Raw genomic sequence first — 24023 nt, 5'->3', positions numbered from 1 at the left:
GCATGCACACAGTATGAACAGGAGCACGGCTTACAAACTGGACTGAAGGTTAAGATTGCGATCTTGCATAGTGGGAGGTGATGCACTATGCAATCACGCCGCCAGGTATGTTACAAAATGCTAAGCAAAATAAACGGGATCAGAGATTCTTTTGAATCCTCCCATACAGAGCACTGTCTCCGTCTGGTTCCCTGTTGGATTGCGCAATCAGCATAATAATTTGACACTCACTTGGTCAACCGTGAAGGGCCATTGCCCTCCCTCAACAATACCACCAATCTTAATGAAAAAAGCATGTTAGTGATGCGGGCAGTGTAGGGGCACATTCATAAGATTATCTCAGCACAGGAACTTTTTTTTAACACATTCCATTGTGGAACTTATTTGTATTCCAAGATCTATTGATTAAAATGTACTTTGTGAGACAATAACTTTAAGACTTATCCTTCATAATATTTGTGTAATGTAATAAAAAATAATTTCTCACTTATTGATTATGCAATGGAGATGGAGGTCGTTTCCATAACAACACCTGTAAACGGCGAATGAATAAGCAATTATTTGTGCACAATAATCGTTTCAAGTAAATTCTTGTTTGCCTTAACGTTAGGTCACTTATGGTGATCATATAGTTAATCACTTTTACAATTCTCTATTCGTTGCAATGGGCTTTACAGCACAGAATGGGTGATGAGCATCAAAGAAGTCACACAGTGGAGGAGCCGTATACATGCCCAGAATGCGGAAAATGTTTTATAAATCACAGTTTGTCATCTAGGCTTGGGGCTCAAGAATCACCATTTTTGTGCACCTCACATAAAATGATTGTAAAGACATATGTACTCAAAAATGATCCCAATAAAAATAAAGCTCGTTATGCAAAAAAGAAGCCCATTACACTCTGTTCTTAGAAAAAAAAAAATTCAAATTATTTTCCTGTGCAAAAGTATTAAAACATAAAAAGAAACAGTATAAATTGGGCATCACTGTAATTGTAGAACTCCGTACTAAAAGGCTATATCTCTATTTACCCATTTCGCTATGGCACTTTTTTGGATTTATAGAGAACCCCGCCTTCCTAAGAGCATGGACCTTTCCAAGATGACTTCCCCAATCTGGGCTGAAGATTACGATATCGTCCAGGTATACCACACTGTAATTCTTATGGGGTGCGAAGATCCGGTCCATGGCCCTCTGGAAGGTGGCCGGTAGTGATGAGCGAGCGTGCTTATTTAACCCTATAACCGAGCCTGCTCTGGTACTAACTGAGTATCTTCGGCGTGCTCCTATATTATGTTCGGGTCCCTACGTCTGCATGATTTGTGGCTGTTAGACAGCCTTAACACATGAGGATTCCGTAACAAAAAAGCAATCCCTGCATGTGTTGAGGCAGTAAAATAGCCGTAAATCATGCAGATGCAGGGACTCAAACATAGTATACGAGTACGCAGTGTAACATCCCTGGCGGCGTGCTGGCATGGCTTACCATCTCCCACCATTGAAAGACCGCCAACTTACCTATCAGTCCAGGCTGCACACTTTACTCCAGTACTTGCTGTGTGCATGTCTCTTGTCTGATTGCTTACGGCGGCAGTGCGGTTACTGCCTGATTCTTAAAGTTGCAGTGTGCGCACTCCTAATGCGTCACCAGCCTATTGCTGTCACTGGATATTTAAACCCCCTTCACCCAGTAGGAAGTGCCTGAGCAACATTTTCTTTCAGTGTGTTCTGTGCAACTGAGTTGCCAGGTCCTGTCCTGCATCTTATCTGTTTCCGCCACCCTGGGAGCTGTATACCCAGGCCCGTTACCTGTATCTGTGACTTTTAGTCTGTTTCCGCCACCCTGGGGGCTGAGTTCCCAGGTTCGTTTCTGTATCTTGCTCCTGGTTCAGTTCCTCTCTGAACTGTGTCCTTGCCCGTTACCTGTTTGTCTCTATGTCCGTACCTTCCCTTTTCCTGCAGTGTCTGAACCTGCACCTAACTCCAACTCGTTGTCTCTGTACTTCTGTTTGTGAGTTTTGTGTCCACTCGCTACTTCATTGTTAAGTACTTTGTGCGTATCTGGTTCTGCTTGTCCCGTTTTCCTGCCTCCGTATCTATCTCCTGTGTTCTAACTATCTTCCTGTGTTTCCCAGTTTTTTCCATGTGAACAGTGCCCTGTCCTGTCTACCTGCACCTTCTGCTCTGTTCTTCTCTGCTTGTTCCTCTGCACTTGCGGTTTCGCTCTGCTCTATTCTGCCTCGCTTGTCCTCCGCACTTGCGGTTTTGCTCTGCTCTGTTCTGCCTCGCTTGTCCTCCGCACCTGCGGTTTCGCTCTGCTCTGCTTGTCCACCGCACCTGCGGTTTCACTCTGCTCTGTTTGTCCACTGCACCTGCGGTTTCGCTCTGCTCTACTTGTCAACCGCACCTGCGGCTCTGTTCCTGTATCCCAGTCTGTACTGGTCCCTATCCGGCCTGCGTTCCTACCTGCCAGTATCTGCCTGTCTGCATTCCGGCCGTGCCTGCCAGTACCCGCCTGTCTGCATGCCAGCCGTGCCTGCCAGTACCCACCTGTCTGCATACCAGACGTGCCTGCCAGTACCCACCTGTCTGCATACCAGCCATGCCTGCCCGTTCCTGCATTCCCCGATGTGGGTGAACGGCTGTGACCGGGGTCTGACCTGGAGTGGCACCTGGTCCCTCTGCTCGGTTCCTCCCTGGTTCACGGAGTCGACTGAGCCGCCGTGCGACCTTGGTCGGATCGGGTTGATACTTAGTTACGCCCCTCCAGGCACTCCTCGGTTCGTGGCCCAGTGGGATCACTAACCACGCTCACGCCAGTCAGTCCGGGCATGTGGGCAACACGCAGAAGATACTGGGTTAGCACCTGAGCATGCTCAATTAAAGGGTTAAACGAGCACGCTTGCTCATCACTAGTGGCCGAAGCTCACTGCAGTCAGAACGGCATCCTGACATTTTGAAAGTAATCGACGGGCGTAGAGAAAGCAGTCTTCTACTTGGCTTTTTGTGACATGGGAATTTGCCAATATCCCTTTATTAAGTCCAAAGTAGTTATGTACCTTGCCGGCCCAAGTCTGTTGATCAGCTCATCAACACGCAGCGTCAGATATGCGTTGAACTTGGAGACTTCAATCAACTTCCTGTAGTCGTTGCAGAACCTTAATTCGCCAGCGGGTTTTGGAATCAGGACAGTCGGTCTCGATCATCCGCTCTTGGATTCCTCAAGGACCCCAAGTTTCAACATACACTCCACTTCTTTGGAGATCAATTCTCGTCGAGCCTCAGGAATTCGATAGGGCTTCAGGTTCACCCGCACATGTGGTTCCGTCAGAACCTTAGGTTCTATGACCTTTGTGCACCCAGGCAATTCCGAGAACAGGTCCCTGTTCTTCTTCAGCAGTTCCTGACACTGCTGTTTTTGGGCTTTCAACAGCATCTCCACTATTGAGACTCCTTCAACCTCGCCTTCTGGCTTGCCCAGCAAGCACAGAGTTTCAACAGTCTCTCTGTCTTGCTACGGCTTGATGAGATTGACATGGTAGATTTGGTATGGTTTATGTCTTCCTGGTTGATGAATTTTTTTATAGTTCACATCACCAAGCTTCTCCACCTCCTCATACAGCTCTTGCCACTTGGCCAAGAATTTACTCTCCACGGTAGGAATTAGCACGAGGACTTGGTCACCAGGACTGAACTGCCGCACTCTGGCTGACCGGTTGTAGATCCTGGCCTGAGCTTCTTGTGCCTGGAGATATTCTTTTACGATGGGCATCATGTTCGCAATTCTCTCCTGCATCAGGGCGACGTGCTAGATGATGCTCCTGTGGGGCGTGACTTCGGCTTCCCAGGTTTCTTTGCTATATCCAGGAGACCCCTGAGTGTCGGCCATACAGGAGTTCAAATGGCGAGAACCCAGTAGAGGCCCGTGGAACCTCTCGAATAGAGAATAACAGATACGGCAGGAGACAGTTCTAGTCTCTACTGTCCTTTTCTATAGCCTTCCTCAGGATACTCTTCAGACTTTTGTTGAACCTTTCCACGAGGCCATCTGTCTGAGGATGGTATACTGATGTTCTCAGTTGGGAGATTTGCAGGGCCTTACACAATTCCCTCATCACCTTACTCATGAAGGGTGTTCCCCGGTCGGTCAGGATTTCCCTTGGTAACCCTGTCCGGGAAAAAACATGGACCAATTCGCGAGCTATACTCTTAGCGTAGGGGTTTCCCAGAGGGATCGCTTCAGGATAGTGAGTGGCATTGTCCAAGATGATCAATATATATTAATGCCCACAAGCCGATTTAAGCAGGGGACAAACCAAGCCCATAGCAATTCTCTCGAACGGCACTTCAATGACGGGCAATGGCACGAGGGGACTTCGAAAGTGAGAGTTGGGGGTGGTTAACTGGCACGTAGGGCAGGACCTGCAATGTTTTAATATTTCCCGGTGACATCCGGGCCAATAGAACGTCTTCACAATCCATTCCTGCGTTATTTCCACTCCCAGATGGCCACCCAAAACATGTGAATGGGCCATGTCCAACACCCTCCGTATATAGGGCCCCGGCACCAATAACTAGTCTACAAGCTCCTCCCTCACTTTCCTAACCCGGTACAACAACTCCCCACTCAACATAAAATAGGGAAATCTTGTGTCAGCCCCCGACTCCTCCGCAATCCCATTTATAACTGACATTGTTAAAGGCTTCCCTCAGAGTTAGGTCTCTATATTGGGCGGACCCGAAATTCTCACTGGTCACCCCTAACTCAGGAATGTCAGTCTCGGGACACTACCTCCTCATCACCCACAAGAACACAGAAGGGAAACCCATCCGACTTTGGATGTGGTGATACCTCTTCAGGGTTAACTGTTTTCATATCCTTCTATCTTCATACAGGTACAATATCTCTGCTTGCTGTCTGTCATCTTCTGCAACTTCCCTTGAAACAATCTAAATTGCACAATATCTCTGCTTTATGGATCTTTGCTATATGTCACCTTTTACACTCCATTCAATACTCACTGATACGTGTCTGTCCCCCCCTCCCTCATTGCAGACACTATCTGATGGTGGAAGGTGTTATACTGTGTAGCCGGGCATGGTGTTAGTTCTGTCTTTGATCAACTGGCCATCTCCTGGTGATCTGACCAGCTGCTAATTTATCCACAAGCAGCTCCCACAATGCCACTCACCTGATGATTTAGTCTCTCCTATGAATTTAGAAGCTGCTTAAGGGGTGCACGCGTGTGGGGTGCATGCACGTGTCTTCTTGTGCTAAGTGTATCATTGGCGCCAAGTGTGGACAGTTATTTCATTCGGCAGTTGGTCATTGCAGGAGTCAGGTAACCACACTTTACACCCTCTTTAACTACGCACTTAAAAGATAGTACACATTCACATTAAGCAATGTTTCTGTATGTTTTCACTCTATCCCCTATAGGTCAAACACCTCGACCTACACTCACTCTCTGAATTCCTTCTCCCTCTTACAGATATAAGCTGCTTACATGATACAGATGTTGCTGCCACTTGATATAACACCACAACAGCTGCAGCCCTCAATTTGGTCGTCCCCCTCACACATACCAAAGCTCGCACAATCAACAGGCAATCCTGACACACCAGCCTGACTAAAGAACTGAGACGGACCTCCAGGGTTGCTGAGCGGAGATGGAAAAATTCCCACTGCAACGAGCATTTAATTGCATTCAAACAGTCCCTCACTACTTTCTAGTCCACTCTCACTGCAGCAAAACAAACCTACTTCTCATCTCTCATATCCTCCCTGTCACACAACTCTAAGCAGCTATTTAACACTTTCAATTCTCTCCTCCGTCCCCCAACGCTTCCTCCCTCTCCTCTCATCTCAGCCGAGGACTTTGCCTCATTCTTCATGCAGAAGATTGATAACATCAGACAAAGCTTTTACCTAAAGTCCCCACCGCCCCTTCTCATATCTACTCAATCCTCCTCCTCCAAAACCAGCTTCTCTGCCATTACGGAAGATCAACTTTCCTCCTTACTCTCCAAGTCACACCTCACCACCTGTGAACTTGACCCTATCCCGTCCCACCTCATCTCTAGCTTTACTACAGTCTTCATCCCAACTATAACCCACCTTTTGAACCTGTCACTAACAACTGGTGTCTTCCCCTCATGCTTCAAACATGCCTCGATTACACCCATCCTCAAAAAACTCTCCCTTGACCCATCCTCTCTGACTAGCTATCACCCCATATCACTTCTCCCCTATGCTTCAAAAGTACTCGAACAACACTTCCATTTTGAACTGTCCTCCTACCTCTCCTCCTTTGCTTACAATCTGGCTTCCGACCGCACCATTCTACTGAAACTGCCCTGACTAAAGTTACCAACAACCTGCTACCCGCCAAATCCAAGCAACACTATTCTGTCCTTCTCCTCCTGGACCTGTCATCTGCCTTCGACACAGTAGACCATTAACTCATACTACAGATTCTTTCATCTCTTGGCATCAAAGACTTGGCCCTATCTTGGATCTCCTCATACTGAACAGACAGGACCTTCAGTGTTTCTAACTCATGACTCGCCCCCTGGGCCGTGGGGCACTCGGATCCGGGCAATAGGGGAACGATGGGAGTAATAGTGGCAACCCGGTTCCGTGGCTCAGGGTGGTCAGGCCAGTGGTAGTCTGCTATGTGCTGATGATCCTGCCGACTACGCCAAAGCTGACTCGCCCCCTGGGCCGTGGGGCACTCGGATCCGGGCAATTAGGGAAATGGTGGGAGTAGTAGTGGCAACCCGGTTCCGTGGCTCAGGGTGGTCAGGCCAGTGGTAGTCCGTTATGTGCTATTGATAATGTCCGACTACGCCACCCATGGATTTGCGGTCATTAGGTACCGCCGCTGCAAGGCAGACCGCTGGGGCTGATGAGGTGTGCAGCTGGGATGGTTTGACTCCCCACGGGAAGAGTGCGGCCCCAGGGCAGTGTAGTGGATGGTGGGAGTGATGGTGGTGAGAGTCCCAGTACCGGTAGTGCTGGAGGCGCCAAGGAGCACACAGACAATAGGTTGCAGTCCAGGGTCTTTACTGAAACAGGTAAACTGACCCATAAACAGTCCCAGCTAGGAGGGGACCTGGATGTCTGAGAGCAACGGGGAAATTGGCCCTGGTCAGGGTGAGGGTGTAGGCCTACCGTGCTTTCTGCGCTCCTTCTGGCTATCTCCTCGTTATAGGGTAACAGCCCACGTTTCCAAGCTTTCCGTGTATTCTCGCCTGTATGGCCTGCGACGTGGGTTCCTTTCTGCTCCCAGCCTTGTACGGCTTTACTGGTCCCTTCGGTTGTGGCAGGACCTCCAGGCTTCTTAGGCCAAGGAATATACAGTCCCTTGCGGACTGGTTCTCTGCTGGAGGATGTAGAATCCTCCCAGCCTCCGACACCAAAGTCTGGTAAAGTCAGTCTCTTATCTGCCAAGACAGGCTCTCTTCGCCTCTTGTCTCTGGCTTGTGGCTCTCCTCCTGCCACACTTCCTCTTAGGTGCAGTGCAACTGTCTGTCCCTGCTCTGCTCTGGGACAAGTCTCAGTGCTGAGACAGGCCATCAAGTTCTCTCTAACCCTGCCCCCAGTACCAGCTTTTATAGGGGCATCCAGCTCCCCCTACTGGCCTGAGACAGGAGGCATTGCATGCTAATGTTCCCCTGACTAGAGAACCTCCCCCTTGCTCTCAGACACAGCTTTAATTACACTTGTGGCATCCAGGCCAGGGTGACACATTCCCCCCTAGTGAAATTTAGTACTCCGGGACTAAACAATAAACAAAGACAATATGCATAACTATAAAACATTAATAGACATTAATAGACAGACGACGCACAAATTGAGTTCTTAAGGTCACAGTGTGGCCTGTGACCGGGTGTCCATATCACCAATACAACGGGGAGCCTTAACCAGGTGGGGGTCTGTCCTACCCCAAGTCCTTTACAGTCTTAGTTCATTCCTTGGTTAAGCTCCGAACGCAGTCCATACAAGGTCCCGGTTATAAAAAGTCCATAACCTTTGAATCCTTACGGTAACTGCAAGAAACTGAAACACAGAATTACCAAACATGCATGTAACTTGGCAAACAATTCAACATTTGGCAACAGGGTTATTTACAATTAGTGCACCCTATATTCTCCAGCGAGCGGGTATCTGCCCCTTTGTGCTCCTGGTTGACCTCCTTAACCCACTGTCTGGTGGTGGACTGACTTGGCTTTCCCCACTAGCGTTAGGGGTGCAGCTACCAGCTGGGTGTACAGGTAGAGCAGGCAGCTGTCTGCGGGTCCTTTGGCTTACCGCAGGCATGGCAGGCTCACTGTCAGCAGAGGGTTGACTCTCCTGGGCTGCTGGTACAGGCTCTTCTGCCTCTGGAACCGCTTGCTCCTCTTCACCTTCCGGCTCTGGTGTTGGTTGTTGCTGTGCTGGTTGCAGGAAATGCAGGACAGGTACCACTATGGCATCATTTATGCGAGTCCAGGACTGAGGGAACTCTCCGAGAACGGTGCTGATCATTTCTTCCTTGTCCTCTGCGGGTTCAAGGTCACTCTGATCCTCTTCTGCACTACGGAGTTGCTCGGGGCATCTTTTGAGCTGGTCTCTGGAGACGACACTAGTGGTTTCTCCTCCGTCCTTGGTGATTACGCACACCTTTGGGTTGTCGTGGTCAGACTGCAGTACGGTGTAGGGTTCCCTTTCCCACTGGTCGTCCAACTTATGTAGCCTTCTTTTTCGCTTTAGGACTTGCTCACCAGGTTCTAGGGGACCAGCAGGGGCGTGTTGATTGAAGAGTTTTTCTTGCCTCTCTCTCACCTGGGCCAGGCTCTTCTCCACACTCTTCTGTACCTTCTTGTACTGAAGTTGCCTTTCTGTATCCCAGTCTGCATCTGGGGAGGTTTCCTCAGGTATTAGGACTCCCATCTCCAGGTCTACGGGCAGCTTACCTGGTCTGGCTCGCATCAGGTAAGCCGGGGTGCAGTTTGTAGCATTCACCGGGATATTGTTGTATAAGTCTATTAGATCCGGCAGTTTTTCTGGCCACAGGCTGCGTTCCTCCAGGGGCAACGTCTTCAGGAGATCAATAACTATATTGTTCATTTTCTCACACATCCCGTTGGTTTGGGGGTGGTAAGGCGTTGTACGAATCTTCTTACAGCCATAGAGGTTGCAGAACTCCTGGAAGATTTCAGCCTCGAACGCTGGACCCTGGTCTGTCAGGACCTGTTCCGGATACCCGTGTGGACGGCAGAAGTATTGCTGGAAGGCTCTGGCCGCTGTTTGGGCTGTCAAGTCCTTTACCGGGACCACCACTAGAAAACGGGAATAGTGGTCCACGATTGTCAGGGCATAGATGTATCCTGACCGGCTGGGAGCCAATTTGACATGGTCCAGAGCTACCAGCTGAAGAGGCTGCGTGGTGACGATGGGCCTCAAGGGTGTCTTCTGGCTGGCACGGTCCTTCCTCCTTAGGTGACAAGGGCCACAGTCTCTGCACCATTTTTCTACAGCTCCTCTCATGCCGACCCAAAAGAACCTTCCTCTTAGCAGGAACTCCAGTTTCTTCCAACCGAAGTGTCCCGCTCTGTCATAGTAAGCCCCCAGGACCATAGCTGCATCCCGCCTTGGGACCACGACTTGCCAGGTCAGCTCGTGCGTCCGGTGGTTGACAATCCTTCTGCACAACTTGCCTTCGTAGAGGAACAGCTTGCTCTTCTCTTTCCATAGCTGCTTGGCTTCCTCTGTGGCATCCGGATCCATGCGGGCGTCTTCCTGGGTCAGCAGATCTTTCACCAGGCGGATGGCAGGGTCACTATCTTGGGTTTCGGCCCAGCTGTGGTGAGGTAGTGGATTGATCATCACGGTTGTTAGATCCTCCTCCTTCACACGGTGAGAGTGTTGAGTGGCTCCATACCGGTGAAACGCGGGGAGTTCTACCTCCTCCAGCTCTTCTGGGTCTTCGTCACCTTCAGGTAAGTGAGGCATCCTTGATAGGGCGTCCGCATTGGCATTGGTTTTGCCTGCCCGGTACTTGATCACGAAGTCATAGTTGGAGAGACGGGCCATCCACCGCTGTTCTAGGGCACCCAGTCTTGCATTGTCCAGGTGTGTCAACGGGTTGTTGTCCGTGTACACGGTGAACTTTGCGGAGGCCAGGTGTAGCATACCTGGTGGCGTTCTTGCATGGTGTTCCATCTCTCATCATGCAAGATCGCAAACTTCATCTCCCGCCCAGCTTCCTGGTCTGGCTTCTTTCCTTGTGCTCTGCTCTGCTCCACTTTGGCTGCATAGGGCGACGCCCGCTGAACTTCCTGTTTCTTGTACCTGCTGCGGACACGCCCCTGTTGCACCTTCAGCCTATTGCTGTCCATCTTTGGGTATTTATACCACCTTCTTCCTCAAGATGGCGCCTGAGCATTGTTTCTTGTCAGTTGTCTTTTTTCTCTGACATGCCAGGTCCTATCCTGTTTTCCTGCCTGTTTTCCAGTTCTGTGTCTGAACTGTGGTCTGTTCTTGTGAACACGCTTCTTGCCTGTTCTTTCGCCCTCTAGGGGCCGTATTCCTAGATCTGCCTGTCTGTGCCTTGCGGTATCTGTTCCCGTCTGAACAGAGTCCTGTTTGTGTCTCTGCCTTGCAGTATCTGTTCCCGTCTGAACAGAGTCCTGTTTGTGTTCCTGCCTTTCGGTATCTGTTCCCGTCTGAACAGAGTCCTGTTTGTGTCTCTGCCTTGCGGTATCTGTTCCCGTCTGAACAGAGTCCTGTTTGTGTTCCTGCCTTTCGGTATCTGTTCCCGTCTGAACAGAGTCCTGTTTGTGTCTCTGCCTTGCGGTATCTGTTCCCGTCTGAACAGAGTCCTGTTTGTGTCTCTGCCTTGCGGTATCTGTTCCCGTCTGAACAGAGTCCTGTTTGTGTTCCTGCCTTGCGGTATCTGTTCCCGTCTGAACAGAGTCCTGTTTGTGTTCCTGCCTTGCGGTATCTGTTCCCGTCTGAACAGAGTCCTGTTTGTGTTCCTGCCTTGCTGTCTCTGTTCCCGTTCCTCTGTTCCCTGTTGTCTGTGCCTCGTTTCTACTTTAACCTTGTCTCCCTTTTCCCTCTATGTCTGTTTTCTGCGTCTTTCTGCAGAGTCTGAACCCGCTCCTAAATTCCTTCTCGTCGTCTCTGTACCTCTGTTGTGAATTTAGTGTACGCTCGCTACTTCTATGTAAGTACTGTGCGTGCTTCTGGTTCTGCCTTTCCTTCTCCGTCTGTTCTTTGTGAACAGAGTCCTATCCCCTTGCCTTGTTTACCGCTCTGCGGTGTCCGCTCTGCTCCTGCTTAGCTTGCCGCTCTTGCGGTTTCTGCTCTGCTCCTGCCTTGTTTACCGCTCTGCGGTGTCCGCTCTGCTCCTGCTTAGCTTGCCGCTCTTGCGGTTTCCGCTCTGCTCCTGCCTTGTTTACCGCTCTGCGGTGTCCGCTCTGCTCCTGCTTAGCTTGCCGCTCTTGCGGTTTCTGCTCTGCTCCTGCCTTGTTTACCGCTCTGCGGTGTCCGCTCTGCTCCTGCTTAGCTTGCCGCTCTTGCGGTTTTCACTCTGCTCTTGCCTTGCTTGCCGCTCCTGCGGTTTCTGCTCTGCTCTTATCTTGCTTACTGTTTCTGCGGTTTCCGCCCTGCCCTGCTTCTGCCCGCTGCTCCGGCAGTCCTGTCCTGCCCTGCTTGTGCTCGCTGCTCCTGCAGCCCCGTCCTGCTCTGTTCTTGCCCACCGCTTCGGGCGTTCCCTCTCTGCTGTGGTTGTCTACCGCATCTGCGGTTCTGTGACCCAGTCTGTACTGGGTCTTAACCTCTCTGTGCTCCAGCCCATCCTTTCGGCCAGTACCTCCCTGCCTGCATACTCGCCTGTATCCACCCATCTGCATACCTGCCGTGTTTGCTTACATCCACCAGTCTGTGCCAGCCTAACCTGCCTGTTCCAGTAATCCCAGTGTGGGTCAACCCCCGTGTCCGGAGTTTGACCTGGAGTAGCACCTGGTCCCTCTGCCCGGTTTCTCCCTGGTGCACTGGCGTCGTATGCCGTCGTGCCACCTTGGTCGGATCGGCCAGATACTTAGTCACGCCCCTCCAGGCACTCTCCGGTCCATGGTCCAGTGGAACCACAACACCCGCACACGCCAGTCAGTCCGGGCGTGTGCATAACAGCATGCTCAGGCCATGGTTCCCGTTGAGCCCCACGGCCTTCGCTCTCTGAGACGTTTTCCAGCTAATACGTGCATTAAAAATAAATAAATACATTTTTTTTTTTTCTCTAGCTGAGTTCCAGGCTAATTTCGCACCCGTCCAGATGGAGCTTTCTGCACCCGTTCCTGCGGATCCGCCCCAGTACTATGGGGATCCAAAACAAAGTCGTGCATTTGTGGAGCAATGCATGCTGCACTTCAAGTTCTACCCTCTTTCTTTTCCTTCTGATTGGTCTAAAGTGGCATTTATAATTGACTACCTAGCGGGGGATGCCTTGAAGTGGGTCACCCCCCTATGGGAAGCTTGGGATCCTATCGTCCTTGACCTGCAGGCCTTCCTGGTGGCCTTCCTAATGGTCTTCGATGACCCCAACCCTGGAGTCCCTGCTGAAGCTGCACCTGCTCCCGCGGACCCACCACGGTACTACGGGGATCCAAAACAATGCCGTGTGTTTGTGTGGCAATGCTTGCTGCAGTTCCGGTTCTATGCTAATGCTTATTCTTCTGATCGGGTTAAGGTGGGATTTATAATGTCCAACCTAGCGGGTGATGCCTTGGAATGGATCAACCCCCTATGGGAAGCACAGGATCCTATCGTTCTTGACCTACAGGCCTTCCTGGTGGCCTTCCTTTTGGCTTTCGATGATCCTAACCCTGAAGCCCCTGCTGAAGCTTCACTTCCCTGTATCCCGGAGCAGCCCCGACGGGTAATGTGCATAGGTAGCGCACAAGTTCTCCTGCCCGAAAAGACTGTTGCTTGCCCTGAATCCACTCAGGATGACTACACTCTCCGGAATACTGCTCCCAACCTCAAGAGGCAGTCCAGAAGTGCTAGACGCAGAGGCAAGCCGTCACGCCAGGGTCTGTCCTCCCTGAGACCTCCTGACCCCAACCTTGAAGTCCCTACTGAAGCTTCATCTTCCTGTATCCCGGAGAAGCCCCAGCGGGTGATGTGCGTGGGTGGTGCACCAGTTCTCCAGCCAGAAGAGACTGCTACCCATCCAGAGTCCACACAGGAGAGCTTCCTGCACCTGGCATCAGATTCTACACCCACTTTAACCAGTGTGCATGTCCAAGGATGCTCCGAAGCTGTGTTTACCTCCGAGTCTGTACACCTCTACTACCTGGCGGAGGACCCCTTGTTGCCTCCTGAATCCTCCGGGATACCACTCGATGACAATTGGAGAGAGACTTCCCTACACCCGGTACCCGATACTTCGTCCGCTCAGTCCTGTGGGCCTGACAATGGGTGCCTCAAAGTGGTAGTTACTCCCGAGTCTCTACACCCCTCTGACCAGGCGGAGGACCTCCAGTTGTCCCCAGAACCCTTCGGGGTGCTACCTGGTAGCGAAAGGACAGAGACTCTCCTATTCTCTGTACCTGATACCTCGCCCGCTTCTTCCAGTGAGTCCGACCTAGTGTACTCCGAAGCAGAGGTTACCACCGAGTCTCTACACCCCTCCGACCAGGCGGAGGACCTCCAGTCGTCTCCTGAACCCTTCGGGGTGCTACCTGATAGCGAATGGACTGAGACTCTCCTTTACTCGGTACCTGATACCTCGCCCGCTTCTTCCAGTGAGTCCGACCTAGTGTACTCCGAAGCAGAGGTTACCCCCGAGTTTCTCCACCCCTCCGACCAGGCGGAGGACCTCCAGTCGTCTCCTGAACCCTCCGGGGTGATACCTGATAGCGAATGGACAGAGACTCTCCTTTACTCGGTACCTGATACCTCGCCCGCTTCTTCCAGTGAGTCTGACCTTGTGTACTCCGAAGCAGAGGTTACCCTCGAGTCTCGGTATCCCTCCAACCTGGCGGAGGACCCCCAGTTGTTTCCTGAATCCTCCGGGGTACCACCACATAACAAAGAGGCAGTGTCTTCTCTACACCTTGTACCTGATACTTTGCCCATTTCATCCTGTGAGCTTGACAAGATGTACCCCGAAGCAGAGGCTACCCCCGAGTCTCTGCATCCCTCCAACCCGGCAGAAGACCTCCAGTTGTCTCCTGAACTTTTTGGGGTGCTGCCTAAAAATAAATGTAGAGAGACTTTTTTGTGTGCTGTTTCTGGTACTTCACCCGTTTCATCTGTTGCTGAAGATGGCTGGATGGGAAGTCGCATCCTAGCCATCCAGATTATGAGACCAGTTTTGTCTCCTCCTGTGGACAATAGAAGTAATCTCCTTGAAGAGAGGGATTGGCCCCCAAATTCCCTGCGGAAGATCCTTGCAGGCCTGAAGAAGAGGGGGCGTAAGGGGGGGGGGGGTACTGTAGCATACCTGTCGGCGTTCTTGCATGGTGTTCCATCTCTCATCATGCAAGATCGCAAACTTCATCTCCCGCCCAGCTTCCTGGTCTGGCTTCTTTCCTTGTGCTCTGCTCTGCTCCACTTTGGCTGCATAGGGCGACGCCCGCTGAACTTCCTGTTTCTTGTACCTGCTGCGGACACGCCCCTGTTGCACCTTCAGCCTATTGCTGTCCATCTTTGGGTATTTATACCACCTTCTTCCTCAAGATGGCGCCTGAGCATTGTTTCTTGTCAGTTGGCTTTTTGTCTCTGACATGCCAGGTCCTATCCTGTTTTCCTGCCTGTTTTCCAGTTCTGTGTCTGAACTGTGGTCTGTTCTTGTGAACACGCTTCTTGCCTGTTCTTTCGCCTTCTAGGGGCCGTATTCCTAGATCTGCCTGTCTGTGCCTTGCGGTATCTGTTCCCGTCTGAACAGAGTCCTGTTTGTGTCTCTGCCTTGCGGTATCTGTTCCCGTCTGAACAGAGTCCTGTTTGTGTTCCTGCCTTTCGGTATCTGTTCCCGTCTGAACAGAGTCCTGTTTGTGTCTCTGCCTTGCGGTATCTGTTCCCGTCTGAACAGAGTCCTGTTTGTGTTCCTGCCTTTCGGTATCTGTTCCTGTCTGAACAGAGTCCTGTTTGTGTTCCTGCCTTGCTGTCTCTGTTCCCGTTCCTCTGTTCCCTGTTGTCTGTGCCTCGTTTCTACTTTAACCTTGTCTCCCTTTTCCCTCTATGTCTGTTTTCTGCGTCTTTCTGCAGAGTCTGAACCCGCTCCTAAATTCCTTCTCGTCGTCTCTGTACCTCTGTTGTGAATTTAGTGTACGCTCGCTACTTCTATGTAAGTACCGTGCGTGCTTCTGGTTCTGCCTTTCCTTCTCCGTCTGTTCTTTGTGAACAGAGTCCTATCCCCTTGCCTTGTTTACCGCTCTGCGGTGTCCGCTCTGCTCCTGCTTAGCTTGCCGCTCTTGCGGTTTCTGCTCTGCTCCTGCCTTGTTTACCGCTCTGCGGTGTCCGCTCTGCTCCTGCTTAGCTTGCCGCTCTTGCGGTTTCTACTCTGCTCCTGCCTTGTTTACCGCTCTGCGGTGTCCGCTCTGCTCCTGCTTAGCTTGCCGCTCTTGCGGTTTCTGCTCTGCTCCTGCCTTGTTTACCGCTCTGCGGTGTCCGCTCTGCTCCTGCTTAGCTTGCCGCTCTTGCGGTTTTCACTCTGCTCTTGCCTTGCTTGCCGCTCCTGCGGTTTCTGCTCTGCTCTTATCTTGCTTACTGCTTCTGCGGTTTCCGCCCTGCTTCTGCCCGCTGCTCCGGCAGTCTTGTCCTGCCCTGCTTGTGCTCGCTGCTCCTGCAGCCCCGTCCTGCTCTGTTCTTGCCCACCGCTTCGGGCGTTCCCTCTCTGCTGTGGTTGTCTACCGCATCTGCGGTTCTGTGACCCAGTCTGTACTGGGTCTTAACCTCTCTGTGCTCCAGCCCGTCCTTTCGGCCAGTACCTCCCTGCCTGCATACTCGCCTGTATCCACCCATCTGCATACCTGCCGTGTTTGCTTACATCCACCAGTCTGTGCCAGCCTAACCTGCCTGTTCCAGTAATCCCAGTGTGGGTCAACCCCCGTGTCCGGAGTTTGACCTGGAGTAGCACCTGGTCCCTCTGCCCGGTTTCTCCCTGGTGCACTGGCGTCGTATGCCGTCGTGCCACCTTGGTCGGATCGGCCAGATACTTAGTCACGCCCCTCCAGGCACTCTCCGGTCCATGGTCCAGTGGAACCACAACACCCACACACGCCAGTCAGTCCGGGCGTGTGCATAACACCAGGTAATGCTTGAAGCGTTCCGTCACGGCCCACACCACCGCCAAGAATTCTAGCTTGAAGGAGCTGTAATTCTCCAGGTTCCTCTCGGTGGGTCTCAGCTTCCGGCTGGCGTACGCGATCACCCTTTCTCTGCCCTGTTGGTTTTGGGACAGTACGGCTCCCAGTCCCACATTACTGGCGTCTGTGTGAAGGATAAAAGGCTGGCCATAATCAGGGTAGGCCAGGATCTCATTCCCCGTGAGGGCCATCTTCAACTGGCGGAAGGACTACTCTTACGGTTTATCCCACTTGAAGGGTGGCTTTTGACTCCTGGACTTAGACTGTCCGATCAGGAGGTCCTGCATAGGAGCTGCCATCTTGGTGAACCCGGGGATGAATCTTCGGTAGTAGCCTACCAACCCGAGAAACTGTCTCACCTCTTTGATGTTCGAGGGGCTTGGCCAGCTCTTGATTGCCGTGACCTTGTCAGGGTCGGGGGCCACTCCTTCCGCGCTTACCACGTGCCCTAGGTACTGGACCTTTGGTTTCAGCAGGTGACACTTCGATGGTTTCACCTTCAGGCCATAGCCTGCCAGGGCTTCGAACACCTCGGCCAGGTGCTTGAGATGGTCCTCGTAGGTCTTCGAATAGACGATCACGTCGTCCAGGTAAAGGAGGACCGTCTCGAAGTTTCGGTGCCCTAGACAGCATTCCATCAGCCGCTGGAAGGTCCCTGGTGCGTTGCAGAGCCCGAAAGGCATGCAGTTGAATTCGCTCAGTCCCATCGGGGTGGTGAAGGCGGTCTTCTCCTTGTCAGCCTCTGCCACAGGAACCTGCCAGTACCCGCTAGTAAGGTCCAAAGTAGAAAAGAAGTTAGCTGATTTTAGTGCGGCTAAAGACGCTTCTATTCTAGGCAGCGGATATGCGTCTTTGTGGGTGATACGGTTGATTTGTCTATAGTCGACGCACATTCTCATGGTGCCGTCTTTCTTTTTCACCAGAACCAAGGGGGCTGCCCAGGGGCTACAGCTATCTCTAATGACCCCAGCTTCTTTCATTTCCCTCAGCATACCCTTCGCATTCTGATAATGTGCAGGGGGTACAGGTCTGTGTCTTTCTTTTATCGGTGGGTGGCTCCCTGTGGGGATGTGGTGTTCTATCCCCTTTACTCTGCCGAAGTCTAGCGGGTGCTTACTAAACACTCTCTCGTACTCCTGTACCACCCGGTAGACTCCTTGTTTTTGGTGCAGGGGAGTGGAGTCAGCACCCACATGGAGTTTCTGGCACCAGTCCTCCTTTTGTTTCTGGAAGCCATTACCCTCCGCCTGTGGAGATGGAGGCAAGGGTTCCACGGCCCTGATAGCTTTGTGTTCGACAGCAAACAGTTTGGCGAGTGTAGCGTACCTGGGTAAGTGTACTTCCCTCTCCCCAATGTTGAGGATGCGGACGGGCACCCTCCCATGACGGACATCAACCACCCCCCGGGCTGTCAAAATGGTGGGCCTGCTGTCTGAGTACACGGGTTCTACCATGGCTTGGTAGTCTCTACCTCTCAACCCGATTGCAGTCCGACACCAGATCATCATTTCACTTTTGGGAGGCATGGAAATGGGAAATGGGTCACTCAGTCTTACGCTACCGATCTCACCACCAGACAGTTCTACCTGCTGCCGTCTCATCAGGGCTTTTATCTCCTTGTTGAGGACTCTCTGTTGGCTGGAACTAGCATTCACCGCCACCTGTTGTAGAATTACAATTACTTCTGAAAGACAATTTTCAATTACGTTAGTACCCACAGTTATTTTAGGGTGACTTTCACGACGGTCAATGTCCACAATAATCACTCCCTGTGCCGGCAGTTCCACTTTACCAATTTTAATGGTCATCTCCTTGAACCCCATCTGCGGCACGGGTAAGCCATTACTGGCGATGATGCTCAAGTTACTGTCTGGATACCGTGTGATATCAGCATCAGTCCAATACTGCTTAAAAAGTACATAAGGGATAGTGGTTACTTGCGACCCAGTATCCAGCAAGGCGCTCATGGGGATACCGTCCAGCACCACGGGTAAAACCGGGCGCCCCCCAACGTACTTATCACGCCAATTATAAGGGCCTGGTGATCTTATGCCTGGGGGTTGGCCCTCTGCCCCAGGTTGGACCCGTTTAAATTACAGTACCTGGAAATGTGTCCGGGCTGGTTGCATCGACGGCAAATGGACTGTCCATCCTCTGCGTAGCGGTCTGTGGGCCTCCCTCGGAACGACGGGATCCTCCTCTGTCGACGCCACGGGACATCCTCCGGACTTGAAGCCAGCTCGATGGGTCTTGACGGGTCCACTTGCAACGCCTGGACGGTCCTGGTCAACGCCGCGACGCTCCTGGTCAGCTCCTGGACTTGGTGGTGCAGGTCTTTCGACGGGGCTTGGTTCAGGGCCTGTGCATCAGCCCCCACGGGGTCCATAGAGGAGGGCGCCGCCTCCAGGTGGTAGGTGAGAGCAGGGCGCCGGGGGTTTATAGCGCCACTGGTTGCAGATTCACGGAGCACCCTTATGGCCCTGTCCTTAAATTGGGCAAAGGTCAGGTCGGGGTTCTGAAAGAACATGAGGCGCAGTTGGGCCCTGTGGGCGCTAGACAGCAGACCTTCTATGAATTGTTCTGTTAGCAGCTTATCCGTTTCCTGCACACTGCCAGGGTCAGTTTGTTGAATAGCCCTCAAGGTTTCCTGCAGATTTAGGGCATAGTCTCTGATGCTGTCCTGTGCCCGCTGCTTACATCCATAGAACCTCATTTTAATCTCAGCAGAGGTACGTGTGTCAAAGGTACCCCGCAGCCGGGCCAGAATACCCTTCACAGTCCTTTTCTCCTCAGTGGGCCATGATTTTACCTCCCTTTGGGCAGCGCCAGTTAACTGCCCTGTTAGTATGCTGACCTTCTGTTCCTCTGTCAGGGGGTAAACGTGGAACAAACTGTATAGCCTTTCCTTGAAGTCAGTTAGGGCATGGGGCTCCCCTGAGTACTTGGGCAGCCAGGCCGCTCCAGGGATGTAGGGCAGGGAAAAGGGCATCACCGCTGCTGCAGCTGCGTTGGTGGTAGTGGGGGCCTCTGTGTCCGACATCTTCCTCCCCCCTAGTCAAGCGTGGCCTACCTTCCAACGATCCTCTTCTGTAGGCCGCAGCTCCGCTGCTGCCGCTATGGACGAGGACCTGGCGACGCGTCCTGATGACGTCAGCGTCGCTCTCTCTCCCTTCCAGGACCTTGCGCAGCGTCGATGCGTGGGGCGGAGCTTCGGATCTCGCGTGGTTTTGACGTCCACGCCCCTCTTCTTCCCGCGCGGCGTCCTGAAGATGGCGTCCGATGGCGGGAAACAGCTGCGGATGGCGGGAAGACGGCAGAAGACGGCGGGAAACGGTCCAAGATGGCGGGAATCGGCTCTGGATGGCGGGAAACTTCGCCACAGGTAAGTTACAAAAGTCTTTTTCAGGCACGCAGTACTCGGTGGTTGCGGGCACGAAATCCTGCCGACTACGCCAAAGCTGACTCGCCCCCTGGGCCGTGGGGCACGCGGATCCGGGCAATTAGGGAAATGGTGGGAGTAGTAGTGGCAACCCGGTTCCGTGGCTCAGGGTGGTCAGGCCAGTGGTAGTCCGTAATGTGCTATTGATAATGTCCGACTACGCCACCCGTGGATTTGCGGTCATTAGGTACCGCCGCTGCAAGGCAGACCGCTGGGGCTGATGAGGTGTGCAGCTGGGATGGTGTGACTCCCCATGGGAAGAGTGCGGCCCCAGGGCAGTGTAGTGGATGGTGGGAGTGATGGTGGTGAGAGTCCCAGTACCGGTAGTGCTGGAGGCGCCAAGGAGCACACAGACAATAGGTTGCAGTCCAGGGTCTTTACTGAAACAGGTAAACTGACCCATAAACAGTCCCAGCTAGGAGGGGACCTGGATGTCTGAGAGCAACGGGGAAATTGGCCCTGGTCAGGGTGAGGGTGTAGGCCTACCGTGCTTTCTGCGCTCCTTCTGGCTATCTCCTCGTTATAGGGTAACAGCCCACGTTTCCAAGCTTTCCGTGTATTCTCACCTGTATGGCCTGCGACGTGGGTTCCTTTCTGCTCCCAGCCTTGTACGGCTTTACTGGTCCCTTCGGTTGTGGCAGGACCTCCAGGCTTCTTAGGCCAAGGAATATACAGTCCCTTGCGGAGTGGTTCTCTGCTGGAGGATGTAGAATCCTCCCAGCCTCAGACACCAAAGTCTGGTAAAGTCAGTCTCTTATCTGCCAAGACAGGCTCTCTTCGCCTCTTGTCTCTGGCTTGTGGCTCTCCTCCTGCCACACTTCCTCTTAGGTGCAGTGCAACTGTCTGTCCCTGCTCTGCTCTGGGACAAGTCTCAGTGCTGAGACAGGCCATCAAGTTCTCTCTAACCCTGCCCCCAGTACCAGCTTTTATAGGGGCAGCCAGCTCCCCCTACTGGCCTGAGACAGGAGGCATTGCATGCTAATGTTCCCCTGACTAGAGAACCTCCCCCTTGCTCTCAGACACAGCTTTAATTACACTTGTGGCATCCAGGCCAGGGTGACACACTCACACATCACCTCCTCACCTCGCCCCCTACCTGTCGGTGTCCCCCAAGGTTCAGTCCTAGGACCTCTGCTCCTCTCAATCTGCACCCTCGGCCTGGGACAGCTCATAGAGTCCCACGGCTTTCAGTATCTTCTCTATGCTGACGACACACAGATTTACCTCTCTGGACCTGATATCACCTCCTTACTAACTAGAATCCCACAATATCTGTCCGCTATCTCATCCTTCTTCTCTGCTAGATTTCTAAAACTTAACATGGATAAAACTGAATTCATCATCTTTCCCCCAACTCACTCAGCCCCCCCATCTGACCTATCCATCAAAATCAATGGCTGTCCACTTTCCCCAGTCCCACAAGCTCGCTGCCTCGGGGTAACCCTGGACTCTAACCTCTCCTTCAAACCACATATCCAAGCCCTTTCCACTTCCTGCCGACTCCAACTCAAAAACATCTCCAGGATCCGCACATTCCTCAACCATGAATCTGCAAAAACACTAGTGTACGCCCTCATCATTTCCCGCCTCGACTACTGCAACTTCCTGCTCTGTGGCCTCCCCTCTAACACTCTTGCACCCCTCCAATCTATCCTAAACTCTGCTGCCCAACTAGTCCACCTGTCCCCCCGCTATTCCCCGGCCTCTTCTCTCTGTCAAATGCTTCACTGGCTCCTCATTTCCCAGAGACTCCAGTTCAAAACCCTAAATATAGCATACAAAAACATCCACAACCTGTCTCCTCCATACATCCTCCAAGATCTCCTTCTCTACTCCCCTCTTCCCACAATCGCATACAAGATTTCTCCCGTGCATCCCCCATACTCTGGAACTCTCTACCCCAAAGTATCAGACTCTTGCCTACCGTGGAAACGTTCAAAAGGAACCTAAAGACTCTTCCGACAAGCCTACAACCTGCAGTAACCATCACTCCACCATACCGCTGCACGACCAGCTCTACCCTCACCTACTATATCCTCACCCATCCCTTGTAGACTGTGAGCCCTCACGGGCAGGGTCCTCTTTCCTTCTGTACCAGTTTTGCCATTGCGTTTTTGTTCAAGATTTTTGTAATTGTTCTCGTATGTATACCCCTTTTTCACATGTAAAGCGCCATGGAATATATGGCGCTATAATAGTAAATAATAATATCCGAGCCACCGAACCCTGAACCCTTCCCCCACAGATCCCAAAACAAACAAAAGTCTCGTCCTATAATAATGGGGTGCATCAAGTCCTGGACGACGCCGACCTCGTGGGACTCAGTACCCTGGGCCATTTCAATGACCACTCTAGCCACGGGGTAGTCTTTAGCATCACCATGAATGCAGCATACACCAACCTTCTTCCCTGGGATCGGTTGGAGAGGAAGTGTGGCCCTCACAAGGGTCACCAGACTCCCAGAGTCTAGCAGTCCAATTATCTGCCAACCATTACCTTCATGGGACATGCTTGTGGCCCCTCTCTGGGTGGACAGTTCACACTGCAGGCCAGATACGCAGAGTATGAACAGCGGCGTCCCAGGCTGCAATACATTTGCTCAGGGGTCAGGGGACAATGGGCAGCTATATGGCCTGGGCCGTGGCATTTTCAGCAAATGATATTACCCGTAGGGACCTTGGGCATTACCTCCCCCTCCCCTTTGGACCTTGGATGCTCCAACCCATTTTGGGCCTCCGCCCCCTGTTCCCAAGGAACCCTCAACCCCCTGATATCCCTTAATCAGACTGATCTGTTCATTCCGGGGATCACTCTGGCCAACCCAAGTCTGTATTGATTTCGGCAGGGAATGCACAAACTGGTCCATCACCACTCGCTCTACCATTTGCGCAGGCGTAGAAAACTCTGGCTGCAGCCATTTTTGGACCAGGTGCAAAAGGTCAAACATTTGGGAGTGAGGGGGTTTGTCACGGTAATACCCCCAGTGGTGGACCTGCTGTGCCCTGACAGTCATCGTCACCCCAAGCACGCCAGAATTTCAGTTTTGAGTTTGCCATACTCCTTGGTATCCTGCAAAGTTATAGTAAGCCTTCTGGGGCTCCCCCATCAAGTATGATGCCTGCACCTCTGCCCACTGCTCTGGCGGAAGTTTCTCCCTCTCAGTGACCCTTTCAAACACAGTCAGAAAGCCCTCTATTTCATCCCCCGGGGTCATTTTCTCCAGGGTTCTCCTTACCGCCTTTCAGATGGAAAAATCGTCCTCTGACCTTGTCGGAGCTGTCTCCGTGCCACGAATCGCATCTGTGAGTATTTGCTGCTGCTGTTAACGGTGCTGATCCTGTTGCTGCTGCTTCTGGACCTGGATCTGCTGCATCAGCAACTTAGTGGTCTTTTGTTGCTCCATTTGTTGCTGCTGTAATAATTGCTGGTACTGTGCCTGCTGCGCCTGCACCAAATGTTTCAGCAGGTTCTCCATTTTGTCTGGCGTCACTTGCTGGCTTGTGGCAGACTTCACTTAGGACATGCAGTACATCTTGTAGCAGTCACACGTATCTGCTGGGAATGCTGCACACACTACGAACACCAATTGTGGGGTTTCTACTCACTTAGGTGTGTCGAGAGGCAAACAGGAAGCATGATTGTTTAAATATCCATGTTGGTTTATTTCTTCATAAACTGCTCACAACAAAAGGAAAACAAAACAGCCTATAGTTCAGGCAAAACAAAGTGGGCAGAACTTTAGGTAAAGTCTATGGCTAGGCAGTCCTGTGGGCACACAGGCTGGATAGCATCCAGTTCACTGGCTCAGTCTGGAGACCACAACACACAGGAGGCCATCTCCCTCCAAACACAGACCATGTGCCAAACAACAGCCCTAATTTTATAGGTTAACCACACCCAGAGATGAGGTATCTGTGTAGCTAGACCTGCCCATCTCTCCAACTACCCATAACCCAGTCCCAGATGCACCAAATTTTCCTCTTAGTGCTTACGTGCACTAGAGAAACATTCCAGATTACATCACAGAGGACAGCCACCTCTGTGACGCATATCCCCCATCAATTATGTGTCTGCTAGCTACCTTACTATATATATATGTATATATATATATATATGGTACTGACCAAAAGTTTGGACACACCTTCTCATTTAAAGATGTTTCTGTATTTTCATGACTGTGAAAATTGTACATTCACGCTGAAGGCATCAAAACTATGAATTAACA

This window comes from Phyllobates terribilis, unplaced genomic scaffold, assembly GCF_046119375.1.
Source record: "Phyllobates terribilis strain yellow unplaced genomic scaffold, ASM4611937v1 Scaffold_1__5_contigs__length_1240528914, whole genome shotgun sequence".
Classification (NCBI taxonomy): Eukaryota; Metazoa; Chordata; class Amphibia; order Anura; family Dendrobatidae; genus Phyllobates; species Phyllobates terribilis.
This window is presented reverse-complemented; position numbering follows the sequence as displayed.